The sequence below is a fragment of the Typopeltis vanoorti genome, chromosome 3 (assembly GCF_054136105.1).
Source record: "Typopeltis vanoorti isolate ZY-2024b chromosome 3, IOZ_Tvanoo_1.0, whole genome shotgun sequence".
Lineage (NCBI taxonomy): Eukaryota > Metazoa > Arthropoda > Arachnida > Uropygi > Thelyphonidae > Typopeltis > Typopeltis vanoorti.
The window spans coordinates 46,138,140-46,155,919 of NC_143551.1; the positions used below are offsets into that span (position 1 = coordinate 46,138,140).

Sequence of the window (17,780 nt, forward strand, 5' to 3'; positions counted from 1 at the left end):
TTTAATTATCTAAGGCATTCAAACTCCTTAACGGATGTGTTAGATTGATTCTTACATATTTTAGTCATATTAATTTAAAAATTATACGAAGAAATTAACCATTTCCGAAACTTGATATTCTTTGAGGTAATACGGATTCTCTGGAATTCACCATCGAAAGGGAGATGAGCTATTCAATTTTTTTTTGACCATGACCTATTTAACAGTCAACTAATATTGCTCGGAGAAGCTTGTCGACTCAGCAGTTATGTTTGTGAATTGGCTGTCTATCGCGATTGACAAGGTCATGGATTTTTAATTGCTAAATGTATTTTCCAAAGTCAAGGTTTTCTGTTTTATCACTATGAAAAGTTTCTATTCATGATAAATAACAGCTTTTGCATATTTAAGAATTCGTATAGCATGCAGAATGAAAGGTACGATTTAGATTATGATATTTACATTCAATAAAAGTTTACAATTACAACAAATATAGAATCTTAAGTGCTATCACATTCTTAAGTTTAGAGGGAACACTCCATGCGAGGAGGGAATATCTCGAAGAATGATATGATGTGACTTGAAAGTATTCAGAGATTTGAAACATGGCAAAATATTTTATTTGTGATATATATATATATATATATATATATATATATATATATATATATATATATATATATATATATATATATAACTTGTTTGTATATAAAAATATATATAAAGTTAGTTTGTTTGTGTGTGTGTATTTATAAACAAACAAAAATAACATTAAAACCGTTGAACATAAATAGTTCCTGTTATCAGTTAATCTTATTCTTATCATGCCTCCTCACAAACTCCATACATTCTTCGAAACATTCTTTCAAAGTAATATGGTCCCATAGTGTGTGGACATTCAAATATATGTAATTATTGAAATTTCAGAAATATAAACAAACTTGAAAATATGAAGGCAAAATTTTTATATATTTACGTAATTTATTTTATTTTATTTTATTTAGTTGTGACATTGTCAGCAAAGGTTGGTCGATCGGTAGAGCCTCCGCTACTAATGGCTCACGCAAAAAGTTAAGCAAGTTTGAGAGGGGTTAGTAGTTGGAAGAAGAACAATCGTTCAATGCTGTTGGCACACTCTCCTTCGATGAGTCTGTGGTTTCCCCTGGAGGTGTCACATAATAATAATATACTGGAAATAATATAATTATATATATAGAGAGGAGGCGGGATCGGAAGTTGTGATGCGGGGGGGGGAAGAAAAACTTGATAATTTTACCGTTCAGGAAGGTGTAAATCACTTTAATTTAAATTAATTTAATTTTGATATGTCTGAATCTATAGTATATAATTGAAGGGGGGGGGATGGAGTGGCTGCACGATAATACATCCTTACAAAATTTCGTTTCATTTTGTAATCGTTTCAGATGAGTAACGATTGCCTTCGTTACTCATCTGTAGACTCTCTCTCTCTGCATATCACATGATGGTGAAATATCAGAACTAACAAATGCATTGTGTGTGTGTGTGTGTGTGTGTGTGTGTGTGTGTCATTCCACATACAAAAGGTATGAAAGCTTATAGTGAATCCATGTCATGTGTAGATAATCTGTGTGTTCACAGGGCTGGTTTGCCTGTTTTGAGGGACGAAAAACCCGAGTTTCTGGGTGAAAAAACCCCTCTACCTCCATATGAGAGTGCTAACTCAATTTCAGTCTAAATAGACCAGATAAAAGTTCTTCACATCATGGATGGTAATCAAATCCAGGTCTTTCTAACCAAAGGATTTTGTCTATACCAATTACTGGCCTAATGGATCAAAAAAAAAAAAAAAAGAAAACAGTTTTTTTTTTTTTTTTGAATAGCTGGATGTTTTCATTTTTGGGGAGTGCTTTATGGAGTTGGAGGCTCTTCCATATAACTGAGATAGGCAAAATGAAAGATGAATGGAGTGGCAGATTCAGTAACTTAGCAATTGAAATATAAAAGGATGTTGAGATGCTGTTGCTGCTCATCACCCTTTTATAATTGAATTATGTTACTGTAGGTTTAGCAGAAATGTGGTGCAGGGAATGGTGGATGCCAGTTCTGCCAAAAGAGTATCCAAGGAAATATCCATAGAAAAGATAGTGTGGGACTGGCTGTGAAACATTGGCCAGAGAGAAGAGTCTGTGAGAAAGAGGGATTTTGTCAGTTAGCTAAATTGTCCTCTTTGAACTGCATCAAGAGTTTTTATTATTATTATTATTACCTGACACCTCCAGGGAGTCCAAGGACTCATCGTGGAAGGGCACACTATTCTACTTCACTAAATACATCTCATCCTCTCTACTACTACTTAATTCTCCAACTACGACACTACTACCATCAACGCCATCTATTGCCCATCATCACTAACAACAGTATTTTTTGTCTGTAAATCGCGAGTGTTCTAAAGGCCGATTTGTCTGTATGCAGGCAGAGAATCTTAGGTGCATCACCAAAATTTGTGATGTGTGATTTATGCAGAGCTGGTTAGATGAAAAGTAACATCATGAGTAAAAAAAAATTCCAAGTGTTTTTGAAGCTAAGGATGTAATAGGAGTAATGTAGTTATGTCATGAAAGGCTAATAGTAGCTTGTGCATCACCAAAATTTGTGAGCAGTATTCCAAGATTAGGCAGATTTGTGATTTATACAGAGCTGGATAGATGAAAAGTAACATCATGAGTAAAAAAAAATTCCAAGTGTTTTTGAAGCTAAGGATGTAATAGGAGTAATGTAGTTATGTCATGAAAGGCTAATAGTAGCTTGTCAGCCTAAGAAGTGAGATCTGGTCTTGACTGTTAAGATGAATTATCAAAGGTAAGTAGAAGGGGAAGAGAACTAAGGTCTTTATTGTAAGAAAAAAAAGACAAAATTGTGTCTTTTTTAGGTTGCCATCTCCCTATCAAAGGATAATACAGAAATGAGTGTTCAGAAAACTGATAGTGGATAATTATAAGGCTTGAGATGTTTGAGCACTGCAAAGTTTGTCATATGAGTAGGAGGAATGGAGAGCTCTGTCACAAATAAAACTGTGAATAGGGTTTGAAGTCAGTAAAAGAAGGTGCTTTTCCTGCATTAAACAACAAACGGATCTGATAGTATGCAATTAACTGGCATGTAACACTATGTTGTACCCTTAACTGTCTCTTTTAAACAGCCCATCCAGAATGTTCATTTTAGCACACAAATAATGTGCTAAAGATGAGTCTTTAGATGGACTCTAAAGATAGACTCTCATCTGGACATTCATCTAAAGATGAATGTCCAGATGAGTCTTTGACTCCATGAGGTCTTGGGGTAATAATAATAATAATGGATTCCTATCATTGCAATCAAACCCACACTTTGTAAAAACTTTTGAGAAGTTTAGTGAAGCTCTCGAGGCATCAGTAGCATAAGCCTCTATTACTGAATTCATGAATGTAAAAGTAATGGCACAATATTCCCAACAACACTAGTGATACTACTATGGAATGAACATCTTGCTGAGACAACTGCACTACTCACAAACTTTTAGATCATGATCTCACCATTTCCAAAAAATACCAAAAAATCCTCCCTCTAAATATTATTATTTAGTGCACATCCTGTTATTTAACATAGAGTTAATTATCAAAGTGCATTTTTATTTCAGTGTAATTTATAAACAACTCTTCCTTTCCCCTCTTTTTGAGACTCTGTTCACGATTAGTTATATTCTCTGTTATCTTCATGAATTAAGAAATAGAATAATTATATCTGCTAATTTGAATATTAACAAATTTTATTTATTTTTTGTGACCTATTCAAGAACTACCAGAATTTTACAACTTGCCATTAAAAGTTTACAACTTGCCATTATGTTCTTATATGAATATGTGCTAATAGCATACATTTTATTTTACTGTTTTATTTTTCTGTATACATTGCAGCTCCAGGCTTCATTTCATGATAATTCAGATGACTGCCCTTATCTGCTCATATAACTCTGATAATGTAAACAGATGTCATTCAGTTAAATGATTGCTACAGAGCTCTTCCTTTTACTATATGAGTGAGCTGAATGTAAGAGTTGCTGCTTTATTTTCTCGTGCTGTAGATTGAAACCAAAGGTATGATACTACCATTAGCATTAATAATTTAAAAAATATTTATATATTTTTATAATATATATATATATATATTATTATGTGAGCAATTGAATTTTTATTTATCTCTCTTCCTCTTTTACACACATACATGCAACAGGAGCTAGTTTATGCTTATTTAATTTTTGGAATTTATGAAATTAATTTATAACTCCTTCACCTATATTATTATTTTCAGTTGTTGAAAATTTCTTGTTTCATATGTCCATGTTGAGGGAGTGGATAGAGGGGGGGGGGGACTATGTATTCCATATTTCTGCCATTCTCTCTCTCTCTCTCTCAGCCACATGGAGAAATTATTATGAAGTTGAATTAAATATGTAAAAGGATTTTTAATAGTTAATGATTGTTTAAACAATATTTAGAGCTATGAAAACTGCAAAGAGAAGGACAGATATGATTATTAGAAATTAATGCAATATATGAAGCTGTGCATATAAGAAATTACCTGAGAATAATGCTCATTGAACAGGTGGGTGGTTCTTGTTCAATTACATGTTCCATGTAATTCCTGCTCCTGTGATGGTATAATGAATGTGTTGAAAATAAAATTACAGAAGCGGCAAGAGCTAAGTTCAGTAGACTGACTGAACAAACTAGAAAAACAAGCTAAGGAGAAAATTATGCATGGAGACTCAATGATCAGGGGAATACTTAATGAAAGTATGAAAAATCATGTTTCCCAGGTGCAAAAATTCACGATATTAGCGGTGGATGAATTGGAGGTTTTAGGATATTGCAGAATCTCAATGTAAATACAGCTGTGGGATTACATGGGATATCAGCTAGGATTTTGTGAGAATGTTTAAGGGAACTGGCAATGCCTTTGACTAGGCTCTTTAATTTAAGTCTCAGTTCTGGTAGAATTCCAAGGGAGTGAAAAGAGGGCAAAATAATTTCTTTGCATAAAGTAGGTTCTAAGACCAGTAGAAGTTTTTTTCCACTTGATTAGGCTATAATAAATTTAGTTTAATCCTTTATGCAAGTGTAAGCAAACAAAGTTTGCACCTGAAGTATCTTCAGGACCAAGGCAACTCATGGTAAAGGTGAACTAAGCTCATCACTTGTCTTAGTATCTCCCGTGATGCAAAGCACATCTCCTTGCAGACATGTATAATGCTATGCATTAAGGGAAGGGAGCACTATCCAGACTGGTTTCGACCTTTATTGAGGTTTCGTCAGTGGGAGCTAAAACAAGTGAAGAGAGCTTAGTCCACATTTACCATGAGTTGCCTCAGTCCTGAAGATACCTCAGGTGCAAACTTTGTTTGCTTACACTTGGATAAAGGATTAAACTAAATTATTCTAGTCTAACCAAGTGGAAAAAAATTCCAACATTTTTCTGTAATCCAGAGTAATTTAATATTAAGGTGAGACATCTTTTGTCAACTCGTATAGGTAAACATGACTTCTCCATTACTTCCACCTTAGTATCACCATTTCTGGGTCTGGCTCTCACTGATGAGACCGCAATAAAGGTTGAAACCGGTCTGGGTAGTGCAGTGGCATAGCTAGAGCTTTTGCTGCCCAGGGCGGTCCCTGAGTTTGCCACCCCTCTCAATATACACCAAAAATACTACAGAAAGTCAAAACGATGTATAGGAAAATAAATTAAAACACTATGTTTTAAAGCAAAACTTTAATTTCAACATTCTAAAATGTTATTTTTCTTGCTTTTCTGTTAGCAAAATCCTCGATGACATTGGCGAAGTCTATTTCGTAATAATGTAGGTAATTCTTAATCAATTTTATTTAGAAAAACTCCTCTCACAACTAGCAACACTTACAACAATTGTGAAGAAAATTCGCAGTAGTATTACAGTCTTTGGAAATGAGTTCTCGAGACTGTATTTTAGAATTAACTGCAAAAGTTCAAAAAGGTTCAAAGTGCCATCTGGGATGGACTGCCCCCTCTTCCTCTCCCTAGCTATGCCTCTGGGATAGTGACTCTTCCCTTAATACATAGCATTATACATGTCTGCAAGGAGATCTGCTTTGCATTATGGGAGATACTAAAACAAGTGATGAGAGCTTAGTTCACCTTTACCACAAGTTGCTTCAGTCCTGAAGATACTTCAGGCACAAACTTTGTTTGCTTACACTTGGATAAAGGATTAAACTAAATTTATTATATTATAATGAGGTTCTAAGACTGCAGTAGCAAATTATAGACCAGTCAGTATCTCAGGCTTGGTAGTACGAGTACTAGAAAAATTGGTAAAAAAGAGAATTCAAAAATGTGTAGATAAAAATATGATACTGTATGAGGGTCAACATGGCTTTGTGAAGGGTCAGTATTGCCTTAGTAGTTTACTAACTACTTATAATAGAGTAACAGCTGCATTGGGTAAAGGAAATGGCTATACAATGATTTGCTGGATTTTCCAAAGATATTTCCCAGAATACCATATGGAACTCTATTATTCAAATTAGAACATATAGGGATGGATATGACACTGGTTAAGTGGATAAGAGAATGGCTGCTGGACAGATATCAAAATGTGGTATATGGAGGAGCAGAATCGAGGTGAAAACAGGTGGCTAGTGGTATGCTGCAAGTTTCAATGCTGGGACCATTGCTGTTTAATTGTACATAAATGATATAGGAAATATGAAAACCTGAAAGGAAATATTCAGTTGTTTGCTGATGATGTAAAATTAAGTAAAGTAATAGTTAATCAAGGTGATGTGGAGAGTTTGCAGGACGATTTAAATAGGCTGTCAATACAAGCAAAAGTTAATTAGTGTCAGTTTAATGTCGAGAAATGTAAAGTTATGCATTTGGGAATAAATAGATAAACAGCTATGTATGACGTTGATGGCACTTTACTGACGCTACAGATTTAGCAGTGGTGGTAGTGGTAGACACAGAGAGATAAAGTTTAGAGGACATATTGCTTAAGGTAGACCATAAGATTACTTAATTATTGAAGAATGCTTTAACAAGTAGACATAAGGTAGTTGTTATTCCTCTTTATAAGGATTTGATACACCCTCATCTGGAATACTGTGCTCAAGTCTGGTCCTCCTGGGTTTCTTGGGGGATGAGGAAGGCCATACAGAAAAAGAGGCTCCTGTGGGCAAAAGTGTACAAAGATTGGAATGTTGAGAAGTGGAAGGTCATATTCTCAGATGAGAGCCATTTCTTTGTCCAAGGAGTGCGAGTAACCTATGTTTGCAAATCAGTGACTGAGAGGACTTCTCCCACCCACCTTCAACAAGTTTGCCAAAAAAGGTTGGTCATTTGGTAGAGTCTCTGCTACTAATGGCTCACGCAAAAAGTTAAGCAAGTTGTTGTTCGTTCTGCAATTGTTGGATGCTGTTGGCACTCTGATGAGAATTAGCCATTCTCATAGGGTTAACTTCATATTCTGATATTGCATTTGTAGGATGACATTAAAAATGTCATCCTACAAATGCAATATCAGAATATGCTTCAAATGTCTGCTAATCAATCAGAAAGATGGAAAAACAGAACAAGGAATTTCTGCCTGTAAAATATTCAGTTATTGCACGAGGTACTTTAGTGTGCTGAATTCTAGGCATGTTCTTTTGATCTGGTTCCCAGTGGTGGTGGTGGTGGGGGGAGGGGTTGGTAATCTTCGTTAGTCTACAACTTGTTACTGGGCAGAAAGGAATATTAGGAAGTATACCCAATATACAATTCATTTGTGAGATGGCAAGCAAGAGCAGCAACAGCAATAGCAGTAATTTTTTTCAAGATAATTATCAAATCATTTAGAATTTTTTGATAATAAAAGTGAAACTGATCACTATAAATAAAGAAATCATTTTTGGCATAAATACTTCATCAGCCTGTAAAAGAAATGTCAGTTTTACTGTGTTAGGATATCTGAACAACAGAAAATGAAACAAGACATTCTTGCTTGAGGCAGTTTAGTGCGACTTCTAGGAAACTTTCTGTCTTGTGTTTCTCAAAAGAGTAATCTAACTTTTAGCTTTTCCTCTAGGTAAGAGGATTATTGTCCAGCATTTCTAAGATGTATTTCAGAAATAGAAGTAGTAATATTTAGATTTTAAAAAAAAAAAAAAAAAAAGAAACAGAAATAACACAATTGAAATTTCTTTGTGTGGGTTTTACATGTTGAGAATACAGCATAGTATTTCTAAATCTTAGAATAATTTCAGCAGATCGCTGATTTCAGATTCAAAGAAAGAGTACAGAATTAGAAGCTTCGATATACAACAATATTATTGCTTTATTTCTTTTGTCAAAACAGTAAACTGAAATAAGAGATTTTGAATACCGTCTGAAAGCTTTCAAAGCTATAGAAATTTAAAGTGTTATGCAACTCAGTTCCAGGACAGGAGAAGGGGGGGGGTTGCAGTAAAAAATCCTAAAAATGAGCATAAATTTTTAATCATTCCATACAGGATATCCTTCCTATTATATTTTCAGCATATCTAGAGTGGTTAAGCACTGGATATTATAGTAATGTGCATCCTACGAAAAAAAAAAAAAAAAACCTCTGTTGCAATTTTCAGCAAAAGAAGAAGGTGAAGAGTCTCTGATAAAATACCATTAGGTATAAATTTTTGATACTAAAAAAGATACAATATCGGAAACCGAGTAATGCAGTTTATAATCATTTGTTGTTCATAAAAAAAAACAAAAAAAAAAAAAAACGATCAAATATCCTAGTACAGTGAAGAAAATTCGAAGTAACAGAGTACATGTAAAGACAAGTGACACAAAAGTCGCTCGACCACAGTTAATCTGATAATGGCTCTCAAATCGCCGTTAAGGGATTAACAGCGGAGGAGAATAAATACTTGATAAGAGATAAAATGCCGATGAAGTTTTGATCCATGAAAAAGTCTGGGGTAGTCTTGCTATTTTATTCACCTTGGCCGGTAGGAGGGTTAAAGAAGAATTTGAAAGGAAAGAATTTGTTGAGGAACCCATGATAATGAAAAGTTAAGTGATATTAGCAAGGAACAGCTGCAAAAAGGAAATACTCCTGGAGCTGATGGTGTGTCAGTGGAATTATTGAGAGCAGTGGAGATGAAGTAGTGAATATATTGACTGAAATTTGTCAACAGGTTTGGAAGAAAATATACTGGCCTAGAGATTTAAAAACATCATTATTCATCCCAATCCTGAAAAAATCAAATCCCAGAGATTGTGAGAATTATAGAACCAATAATTATAGAACAAAGTAAAGTTATGCTGAAAGTGATCCAACAAAGGTTGGAGCTATATGTGAATGAATGAATGGAGAAATGCCACAAGAACAGGCAGGCTTTAGGAGAGGTAGAGAAATTAAAGACCAAATAGTAAACATAAGATGGATTATGGAAAGAACAAGAGAATTTCAGAAGGAATTATTCATCTGTTTTATTGATTATAAGAAAGCTTTTGATTGCATGGATTACAACAGAACTGTGATTGTAATGGTATCAATGGGAATATCTGAACATCTAATTCTCTTGTAAGAGCCATATGACAACCAAGAAGCTTCAGTAAAAACAGTCTTTGGAGAAACAGTGTTCGAGTAGAAAAAGAGGTGCAGCATTGCATATCGTCCCCCTACCGTTTTAATATTTATAGTGAAATATATTATGAGAATGGCTGATTTAGACAAAGATCCAGCTGGAATTAAGATTGGTGGCAGAAAAATAAATAATTTAAGATATGCAGATGATACAACCCTCATAGAAAAAAACTAAGGAAGAACTTGAGCAGTTGATTCTATTGGTAAAGATGGAAAGTAACAAAGACAGGGCTTAATTTAAACCTTGGCAAAACAAAAGTGATGGCTTTTGGCAATTTAAAAAATTTATAATGGAGAGAGATGAAATAGAAATTGTTGAAAGTTATGATTTACTGGGCTACAGAATCAGAAAGGATGTGAAGTGATGATAGTCATTTTCATCACTCCCAGTGATGAAAATGACTATCATTAAAAGAAGGATAGTCATTTGAAAAAAAAGCAATATTAAACTTGACAAAGATTATGAAAGATGGAGATGTAAATAAAGCCACGAAATTAGAATTGTCAAAACAGCAGTATTTCCAGTAGTGAAAGTTGGATTATTAAGAAGAAAGACAGAAAGCGAATTGATTCATTTGTTTGAATTATGGGTGTGGAGAAGACTATTAAGAATCCAATGGACTGCAAGAATGACCAATAAGTTTTTAGAGAATATAAAGACAGACTGTTCCTTGGAGGTGATGATCACTAAACAGAAGTTGATGTACTTTGGATATATTATGCAAGTGGATGAATCATTGGAAAAGGCAGTTATATTGGGGAAGATTGAGGGAATGAGAAGAAGAGGAAGAGCATAAAAGAGTTGAATGGACAACATAAAAGAACTTACCAACTTGAACTTACAGTTACTGAAAGAAAGGACAAGTGGCCGAGTGGGATGAAAAGCCTTTGTTTACAGGATCACCAAGAGTCAAAAACGGGTGGATGGAATCCCCAATGGGTTTAAATGTCAGGCTAGTGAATTGAATTGGGGATTGGCTGTTTGCTAGATATCAGAGAGTTGTGTATGAGGGTGCAGTATCAAGGAAACAGACGGCTGCAAGTGGGGTCCCACAGGGCTTGGTACTGGGACCTGTATTGTTTAATCTTTTATATCAGTGACATTTTCATTGGATTGCAGGGGGACATTCAGTTGTTTGCAGATGATGTGAAGTTATGAAAGGTTATTAGTAATAGTATAGATGTAGTAGCCCTTCAGAAGGATTTGAATAAGCTGGACAGATGGGCAAATGAATGGAATTCAACTAAATGTAAAGTCTTAACGTTTGAAATACATCGATAGGAGGTTGCATACTCTGTTGGAGGAACTGTACGGGAGAAAGTGGAGAAGGCAAGGGATCTGGGAGTGATGACTGATAGAAACCTGAAATTCAGGGAACATATTGCAAAAGTGGTGAAGGTATCCCAGAGGATTTTTTGCAATGACCAGCAAAGATGGATTGGTTTGGTGGGATTTATTTGGATTTATGACCAAAACAACTCGGGCTATGAGGCCAGTGTTATTATGTCTTTAATTGCATGTGTTCTAATGGCTGGCTTTCCTGTTTTATGGGAGGAAAAACCCTGCCACCTCCGTAATAGTCCAGGTGTGGTCTGATCAGCTTTATACAATGGAATCACAATGCTTCTATCTCTGCTATCAGGGCTTTTCAACTGATGGTGAGTTACTGGTCTCATAGATTTGGTCCCCACGATTTGAAGGGAATAAATTAGCCTTGGAAAGAGTACAGAGGCAAATAACCAAAATAATGTTAACACTGTGCAATGTTAGTTATGAGGATAGACTGAGGGAATGTGGTCTGCAAAGTTTGGTAGAAGGAGAGGTGATATGATTGAGACATTTAAACTGTTGGGAGGTAGTTTACAGGTTGACACTGAGAGTCAGGACAAGGAGCCATCTCTGGAAGTTGCAAAAGGAGTGGTTTCTTTGAATCGAGGGTTGTTGAATGCATTGCCTTTTAGAATGGTGAGAGCACAGTGAGTGTGTTCAAAGAATGGTATGATAGACTTTGTTATTTGAGATGGGCTCCCACAACAAGTCTAGTGACTTTTGAATGATAATAATAATCAGTGGCAGCCTGTGAAGTTTTAAGTGGAGATGCTGCCTATACAAAATTAAAAAAAAATCATTTTTTTTTTTCCTAATTAGTAACCAATTTATTAATAAATAAATCTGTAGATTTATTTATTAATAAATTGGTCTGATTAGGAAAAAAAGAATTTTTAAAAAATTATTTTGTATAGGCAGCACCCCCACTTAAAACTTCACGGGGCCCCACTGATAATAATATAATAATAATAATAATAAAAATCTTCTTATAAGCCAAAACATTGTCTTTGAGAGATGTGAAGAAAATAATAACTGTACTGCTAGGATTATTGTACTTATTATTACTGTTATTATAATAACAGTTTTATCAATTATTGAATTTCAGTTGAAAAAAAAATGAATTCCCTATACATTTTTTTATTCATTTATTGCACATTTCTATTGTGCAATAAATGTATCAGAAAAGGTAATAATTATATTTTAATTGTACATATATCAGTACTCTATGCACATTATAACAATAATTACTATTAATATTAAGCATATTAACTATGTATATGTATGTACTTTCATGGTAATGTATATATTGTAAGTAGTATGAATAAATCTTGAATTTGAGATTTTAAAAAAAAATCTTATTCAAGATCTTTGGGTGGGTGGGGGGGGGATCAAAGAAGTCTGTAGATCACTCACACCAGCTGTCATATCTTCTATTAAACTCATTCACACTGGATGCATTTCACTAGTTCAACAGGAAAACTACTCCAGCACTCATTGCTCAATGAGAGAAAAATCTAGCTCTCATCCCTTTATGTGCACACCCTGTCTTCTCTCCCTGCCTTCCATATAATGAAAAAGTTCATCAGTTGATAATCAATAACAGAACTTTATCATGTCACTCCTCTTTCTCCTCTTTACCAGTGTCTGCAGTCCACATGCTCTCAATTTGTCCTTGTAATCTACATTCCATGATCCCGATATCATCTTTGTTACTCTTCTTTGCACCCTTTCCAAAGCTTCTTTATCGTCTGTGAACCCAAGAGACTAAATCTGCACACAGTAGTCCAAGTGCAGTCTTATCAGGCTTGTAAAGTGGCAAATTTACTTCCTTATCCTTACATCCAATCTCTGTTTCAACATTGATTGCTGATGAGTCAATGAGAAGATTGTGCAGGAGGAATGGTGTGCACGTTATAGATATATGGAGTGAATTTGATGGAAAAAAGGACTTAAATATGTCTAATGGACTACATTTGGAGATGTTTGGAGAAAGTGTGATTTAATGAGACTATGGAAGTGCAAAACCAGGAAAACTAGAGATATTAGTGGGGATGCAATCAAGCATGTGTCTAGCTGCCCCTGGGATGTGTTTTCAGAAATGATTATGCAATGTGATTTCACAGGTTTTCAGATTCAAATAAGTTGGTAATAACATTACACTGTGGGTCCAAGGGAATATTGAAATGCATGTACACAAATGCCAGATATATTGGTAATAAGGGGAAGAGTTTTTGGCATTGGTCAGCTAAACTTTGCCAAAAAGTATATGCATTGCTGAGACCTGGTTGACAGAAAAAGATATTGCAGGCATAAACTTCTGTGGCTAATTGGTTCAAAAGACATATTTCGGTGATTCCACCACATTTTTTTATTATTCAGTTCTATAAAACACTGAAATAATAGTTCCCTACAAGTTTCATAAATCGTAGGATTTACATCTTCAGTGGGTAAATAGTATAACTTAAAGTTTAAACAAGAGAATTAATAAATACAAATCATAACCGTCTGGCTATTCATAAAACTCAAATAACAGAATGCAGATATATAACGTTATTCACGTTGAACAATACTGGATGATGTCACGTGTGCTTGTTCTCGTTCATACAGTCCGAGCTCAGATTGAGGTAGATTTTTTATTAGAGCTGACCACACTTGATGGAGAATTAAACCTTGATTTTTATTGCATTGGGTTGGGTTTTTTAGCATATTAGCAGCTTCTTTAAATTTTCTTATATAACTGTTGTTTTCTATGTATGACATCGTCGTTTTTTGCCAGAGTACATCGTGTCCAGTGGAAGTGGTATGGAAAGCAAGACCCGTTTTTTGTTCTCTTTTGTATTGTACGTCTTTTTGGTGTTCAGTCATACGTATTTCTCCGGATCTTCCTGTCTGTTCTATGTAGCAAATCCCGCAAGAGCAATGGATTTTGTAGACTCCTGGTTTTTTAAGAGGATGATGAGGTGGTTTTGGTGGATGCAGGAATCTTGAGATTTTCTCCATAGGAAGGAAGGCTACTTTTATGTTGTGTTTTGTTCATTAAAAAAAGATATAATCACAGGGATAGAATGTAAAGGATATTGCATTTTCAGTGGGGGGGGGAGAGAATAGGATAGTAGGTGGAGGGGGTATTGCTGATGGTAGCTGAAGAATTACAAACAAAATTAGAAGTTTAAAAGATTTTAGGTCTCAGGAAGTTGGTTCATTTGAAGCTATCTAGTGCAAGATAGAGACTACTAGGATAAAATATATTGTTTGTTGCTGCTATAGATGGGGGGGGGTACACAGGAAGATGTAAATGCCAATGCCATGCATCGGCAGCTTAGCACAATTACAGGCCAAGCAATTATTATGGGGAACTTCAACTGTGTGGACATAGATTGGAAGGAGAAAAGGGAGCATGGCAAGATGGAAGTAGAATTTATACAGCTGTAAATGATAATTACCTGAAACAACATGTTATAGAGGGGACCAGATATTTGAGAGGTAATTAGCATACTCATGAGTAGTACATAGTGCAAGCAAGAAGGGTGACTAGTATGGTAAGAAAGGCCAAATCAGATTATGAGAAAAATTATCCAAAAGAGTTTTTTCATTATGTAGCAAATAAGAAGAAAAATGATTGGAATGATGATTTTAATCAATTCTGATGAGTAATAAATGCAACTGAGACAAAATAAATAGTTGAATTACTGGTTGATCATTTTGCAAAGGTGTATCATCCATGTGGAGTTTTTTCAGTTGCTGATGTGACAGAAACACATGTCAAAATTGAGGTAAATGAGTGGGAGGTGTTCAGCATATTGTCCAATATCAGTGTGAATACAGCACTGGAACTAGATGGGATGTCAGCCTGTATACCACATGAATATGAAAGAGAATTGGCATTGCCTCTGATGAAGTTGTTCAATCTAAATGTCAGCTTTTGCAAAATTCCAAAGGAGTGGAAAAAGGGTAAGATAGTTCTATTACATAAAGGTTGGTTAAAGGTGAAATCGACCAGTGGATGGATAGAGATATGATACCTTATAGTGGGCAGCATGGCTTTGTAAAAGGTAGGTCTTGTCATAGTAATTTATAATAAAGTGACAGTGAAATTAGATCAAAGAAATGGTACTGCTGGACTTTGCAAAAGAATTTGACAGAATACCATATGGAAAACTATTACAAAAATTAGAGCAAATGGGAATGGATGGGAAGTTAGTAACATGGATTGAGATGTGGCAGAAAGACACACCAGAAAGACATATGGTAGAGTGGAATTTAAGAGAATGAGGATGATTAGTAGAGTACATTAGGGCTATGTACCAGGGCTGCTACTCCTTAATTTGTATATCAGTGATATAGGCAAAGATTTTATTATTATCATTATTATTAACATATGACTGCCATGGAGCTACTCATTGTGGGAGGTACACACTATCACACATGAAGATCATCCAACCATGCCTTAAACTAATTCAGTGTGTCTATATTCACAACACACACTCAGGCAATGCATTCCACTCACCAACCACTCTTCATTTAAAGAACCTACTCGTCACTCTTCTGTTCATATCCTCCTTATACAGTTTCCAGGGATTGCCTCTTGTTCTATACCCCTCTCCCATTCTATGGAAAATCTCTCCCATGTCCACCCAATGACAACCTCTGACTAGCTTATATGTCTCAATCATACCCCCCCCCCCTTCCTATTCACGAGGCTTTGCAATTTACATTCTCTCAATCTGTCCTTGTACTCCACATTCCAAAGACCGCTGGCCACCTTTTTATGAATCTTCTCTGGATCCTTTTTGACATATTCTTGTCACTATGAAAATCTGGTGACCAGCACAGTAATCTATATGAAGCCTGATCAAGGCCTTATACAATGACATCATAACCTCTTTACTTCTGCATGTCAAGGTCCTCTGCATCATTGCCATTATCTAATGTGAGCAGTGTGGCTGCTGATTTTTAGGTTCTTGTGAACCACCACTCTGATTTCTCATCTTCTTTACCTCCTTTAAGGTTTCCCCACCAAGTGTATATATTACATCTCATCATTTCTTACCAAATTTCAAAAACCTTACACTTTTCAACATTGAACTGATATTTCCACTTACCTGCTCATTCATGTAATCTATTCAAGTCCTCCTGTTAGGCCATAACATCTGCTTGACTCTGCATTGCTCTCTCTCCAAGTTTGCATCATCTGCAAACAGCTGTATATAACCGGTGAAACTCATCCCAATTTCAATATCTTTAATATACAAGTTGAACAATAATAGTCCCAAAACTGATTTAAGGGGAATATTTAGATGCTTGCTAAATGCAAAACTGGTGGATATAGATATGCTGCAGGATGATTTAAATAAATTGGTATTGTGTACAAAAGATAATGATTGTTAATTTAATGTTGCAAAATGTAAGGTTGAAAAGGTGACATATTGTGTATCACATTAATGGTACTGGATTGCATGAAATTGATAAGGCTAGGGAATTGAGGATAATGGTGGACAGAGAGTTGAAATTTAGAGGAAATATTGCAAAAGTTGGTAAAATAGCTCAAAGGATTACTTGGATGTTGAAAAACATTCTAAAAAGTAAAGACAGAGAAGTTATTATCCCTCTTTATGATTCAGCTGCATCTTGACTACTGTGTACATATTTGGTAACCTGGGTTTCTTTGCAATCAGAAGGTGGTAGAGGATTCAGAGACAAGTGACCAAGCTGGAGACAGATCTGTGGAATTCTCCCTATGAGGAAAGGTTGAACATTTGTGGGTTACAAAGTTTAGTTGATAGGTGGAAAAGAGGGGACATGATAGAAACTTATAAGATATTAAAGGGATTTTATAAAATTGACACAGGAAAATTTTCAATATATGACCAATAGTCGGAGAACTAGGAGTCATCAGTGGAAGTTCTGTAATCCTTTCCATTCCTGTGGGATCTTTCCTAAGCTGAGACTCATTTATATAAACATGTCACAGGCCAAGCTGTTTTGGCTGAAAATTTCTTTAGCACCCATACTAATATCCCATCTGGTTCTATTGCTGAATTTGATATCCATTCTTGTTATGTAACAGCTCTTGAACTTCATTCTTATGCTGCACCTTCATCTCTTCATCCTGTGTAATGGTAGCATGGTGCACCATGCTACCATTACATTGGATTAAAGCACATGTTAAATGTGCTTCGTTGATAGATCTTAGTAAAGTGAGCACTCATTATTTGAACAGTCTCATCTGCTTCTGACACAAGGTTATCTTCTGCATTCATTTTCATTTTTCTTTTTCTTGCAGCATAGCAATAAAATTCTTTTGGGTTGCTATTAGCCTTTATAGTCAATTTCTTTTCATCCTCTCTTTTAGCTTTCCACAAAATAATCATAACTTTTCTGGCTTTCTGTAACTTTTCTATTTTATGTACTTCATAAGTTGTTGTGGTGGTGGAGGTGGGAGGTAGATGGCATTGATGGAGATGATTCGTAGTAGAGGTTCGGTGTAGTGGTTGAGACAGTTGTAGGTGTCCTCCCACGATGAGTCTTCGGACTCCTTGGAGGTATCAGGAATAATAATAATAACTTCTCTCACTCTTATTCTTATAATATTCCTTCTACATCATCTTATTATGGATTTCTTGCTTAATAAATCCATTGTGTGTCCATTTCACTCCTACCCTATTTGTTTTATGAACTCGAGGGACACATTCAGATACTGCTTATTTAAGCACTTTTCAAAGCTTCCCATGCATTGTCAATATCCTTCCCATTCAGTAACTGTTATCATTGGACTAAGGTTGGTATTATCCTTAGTTTGTCATA

At 35.2% G+C, this 17,780-nt stretch overlaps 1 protein-coding gene across 1 annotated transcript in view; it reads left to right on the top strand.

Moving 5' to 3' along the window:
* Positions 1 to 261: 261 nt before the first annotated feature.
* The window catches only part of LOC150108096 (monocarboxylate transporter 9-like), a 92,839-nt gene continuing 75,320 nt past the window's right edge, over positions 262 to 17,780 (top strand). The window contains exons 1-2 of the mRNA XM_090390599.1: positions 262 to 416; positions 3,915 to 4,094. The gene's annotated coding sequence lies outside the window, so the exon portion shown is untranslated. The remainder of the gene's footprint in view (positions 417 to 3,914; positions 4,095 to 17,780) is intronic.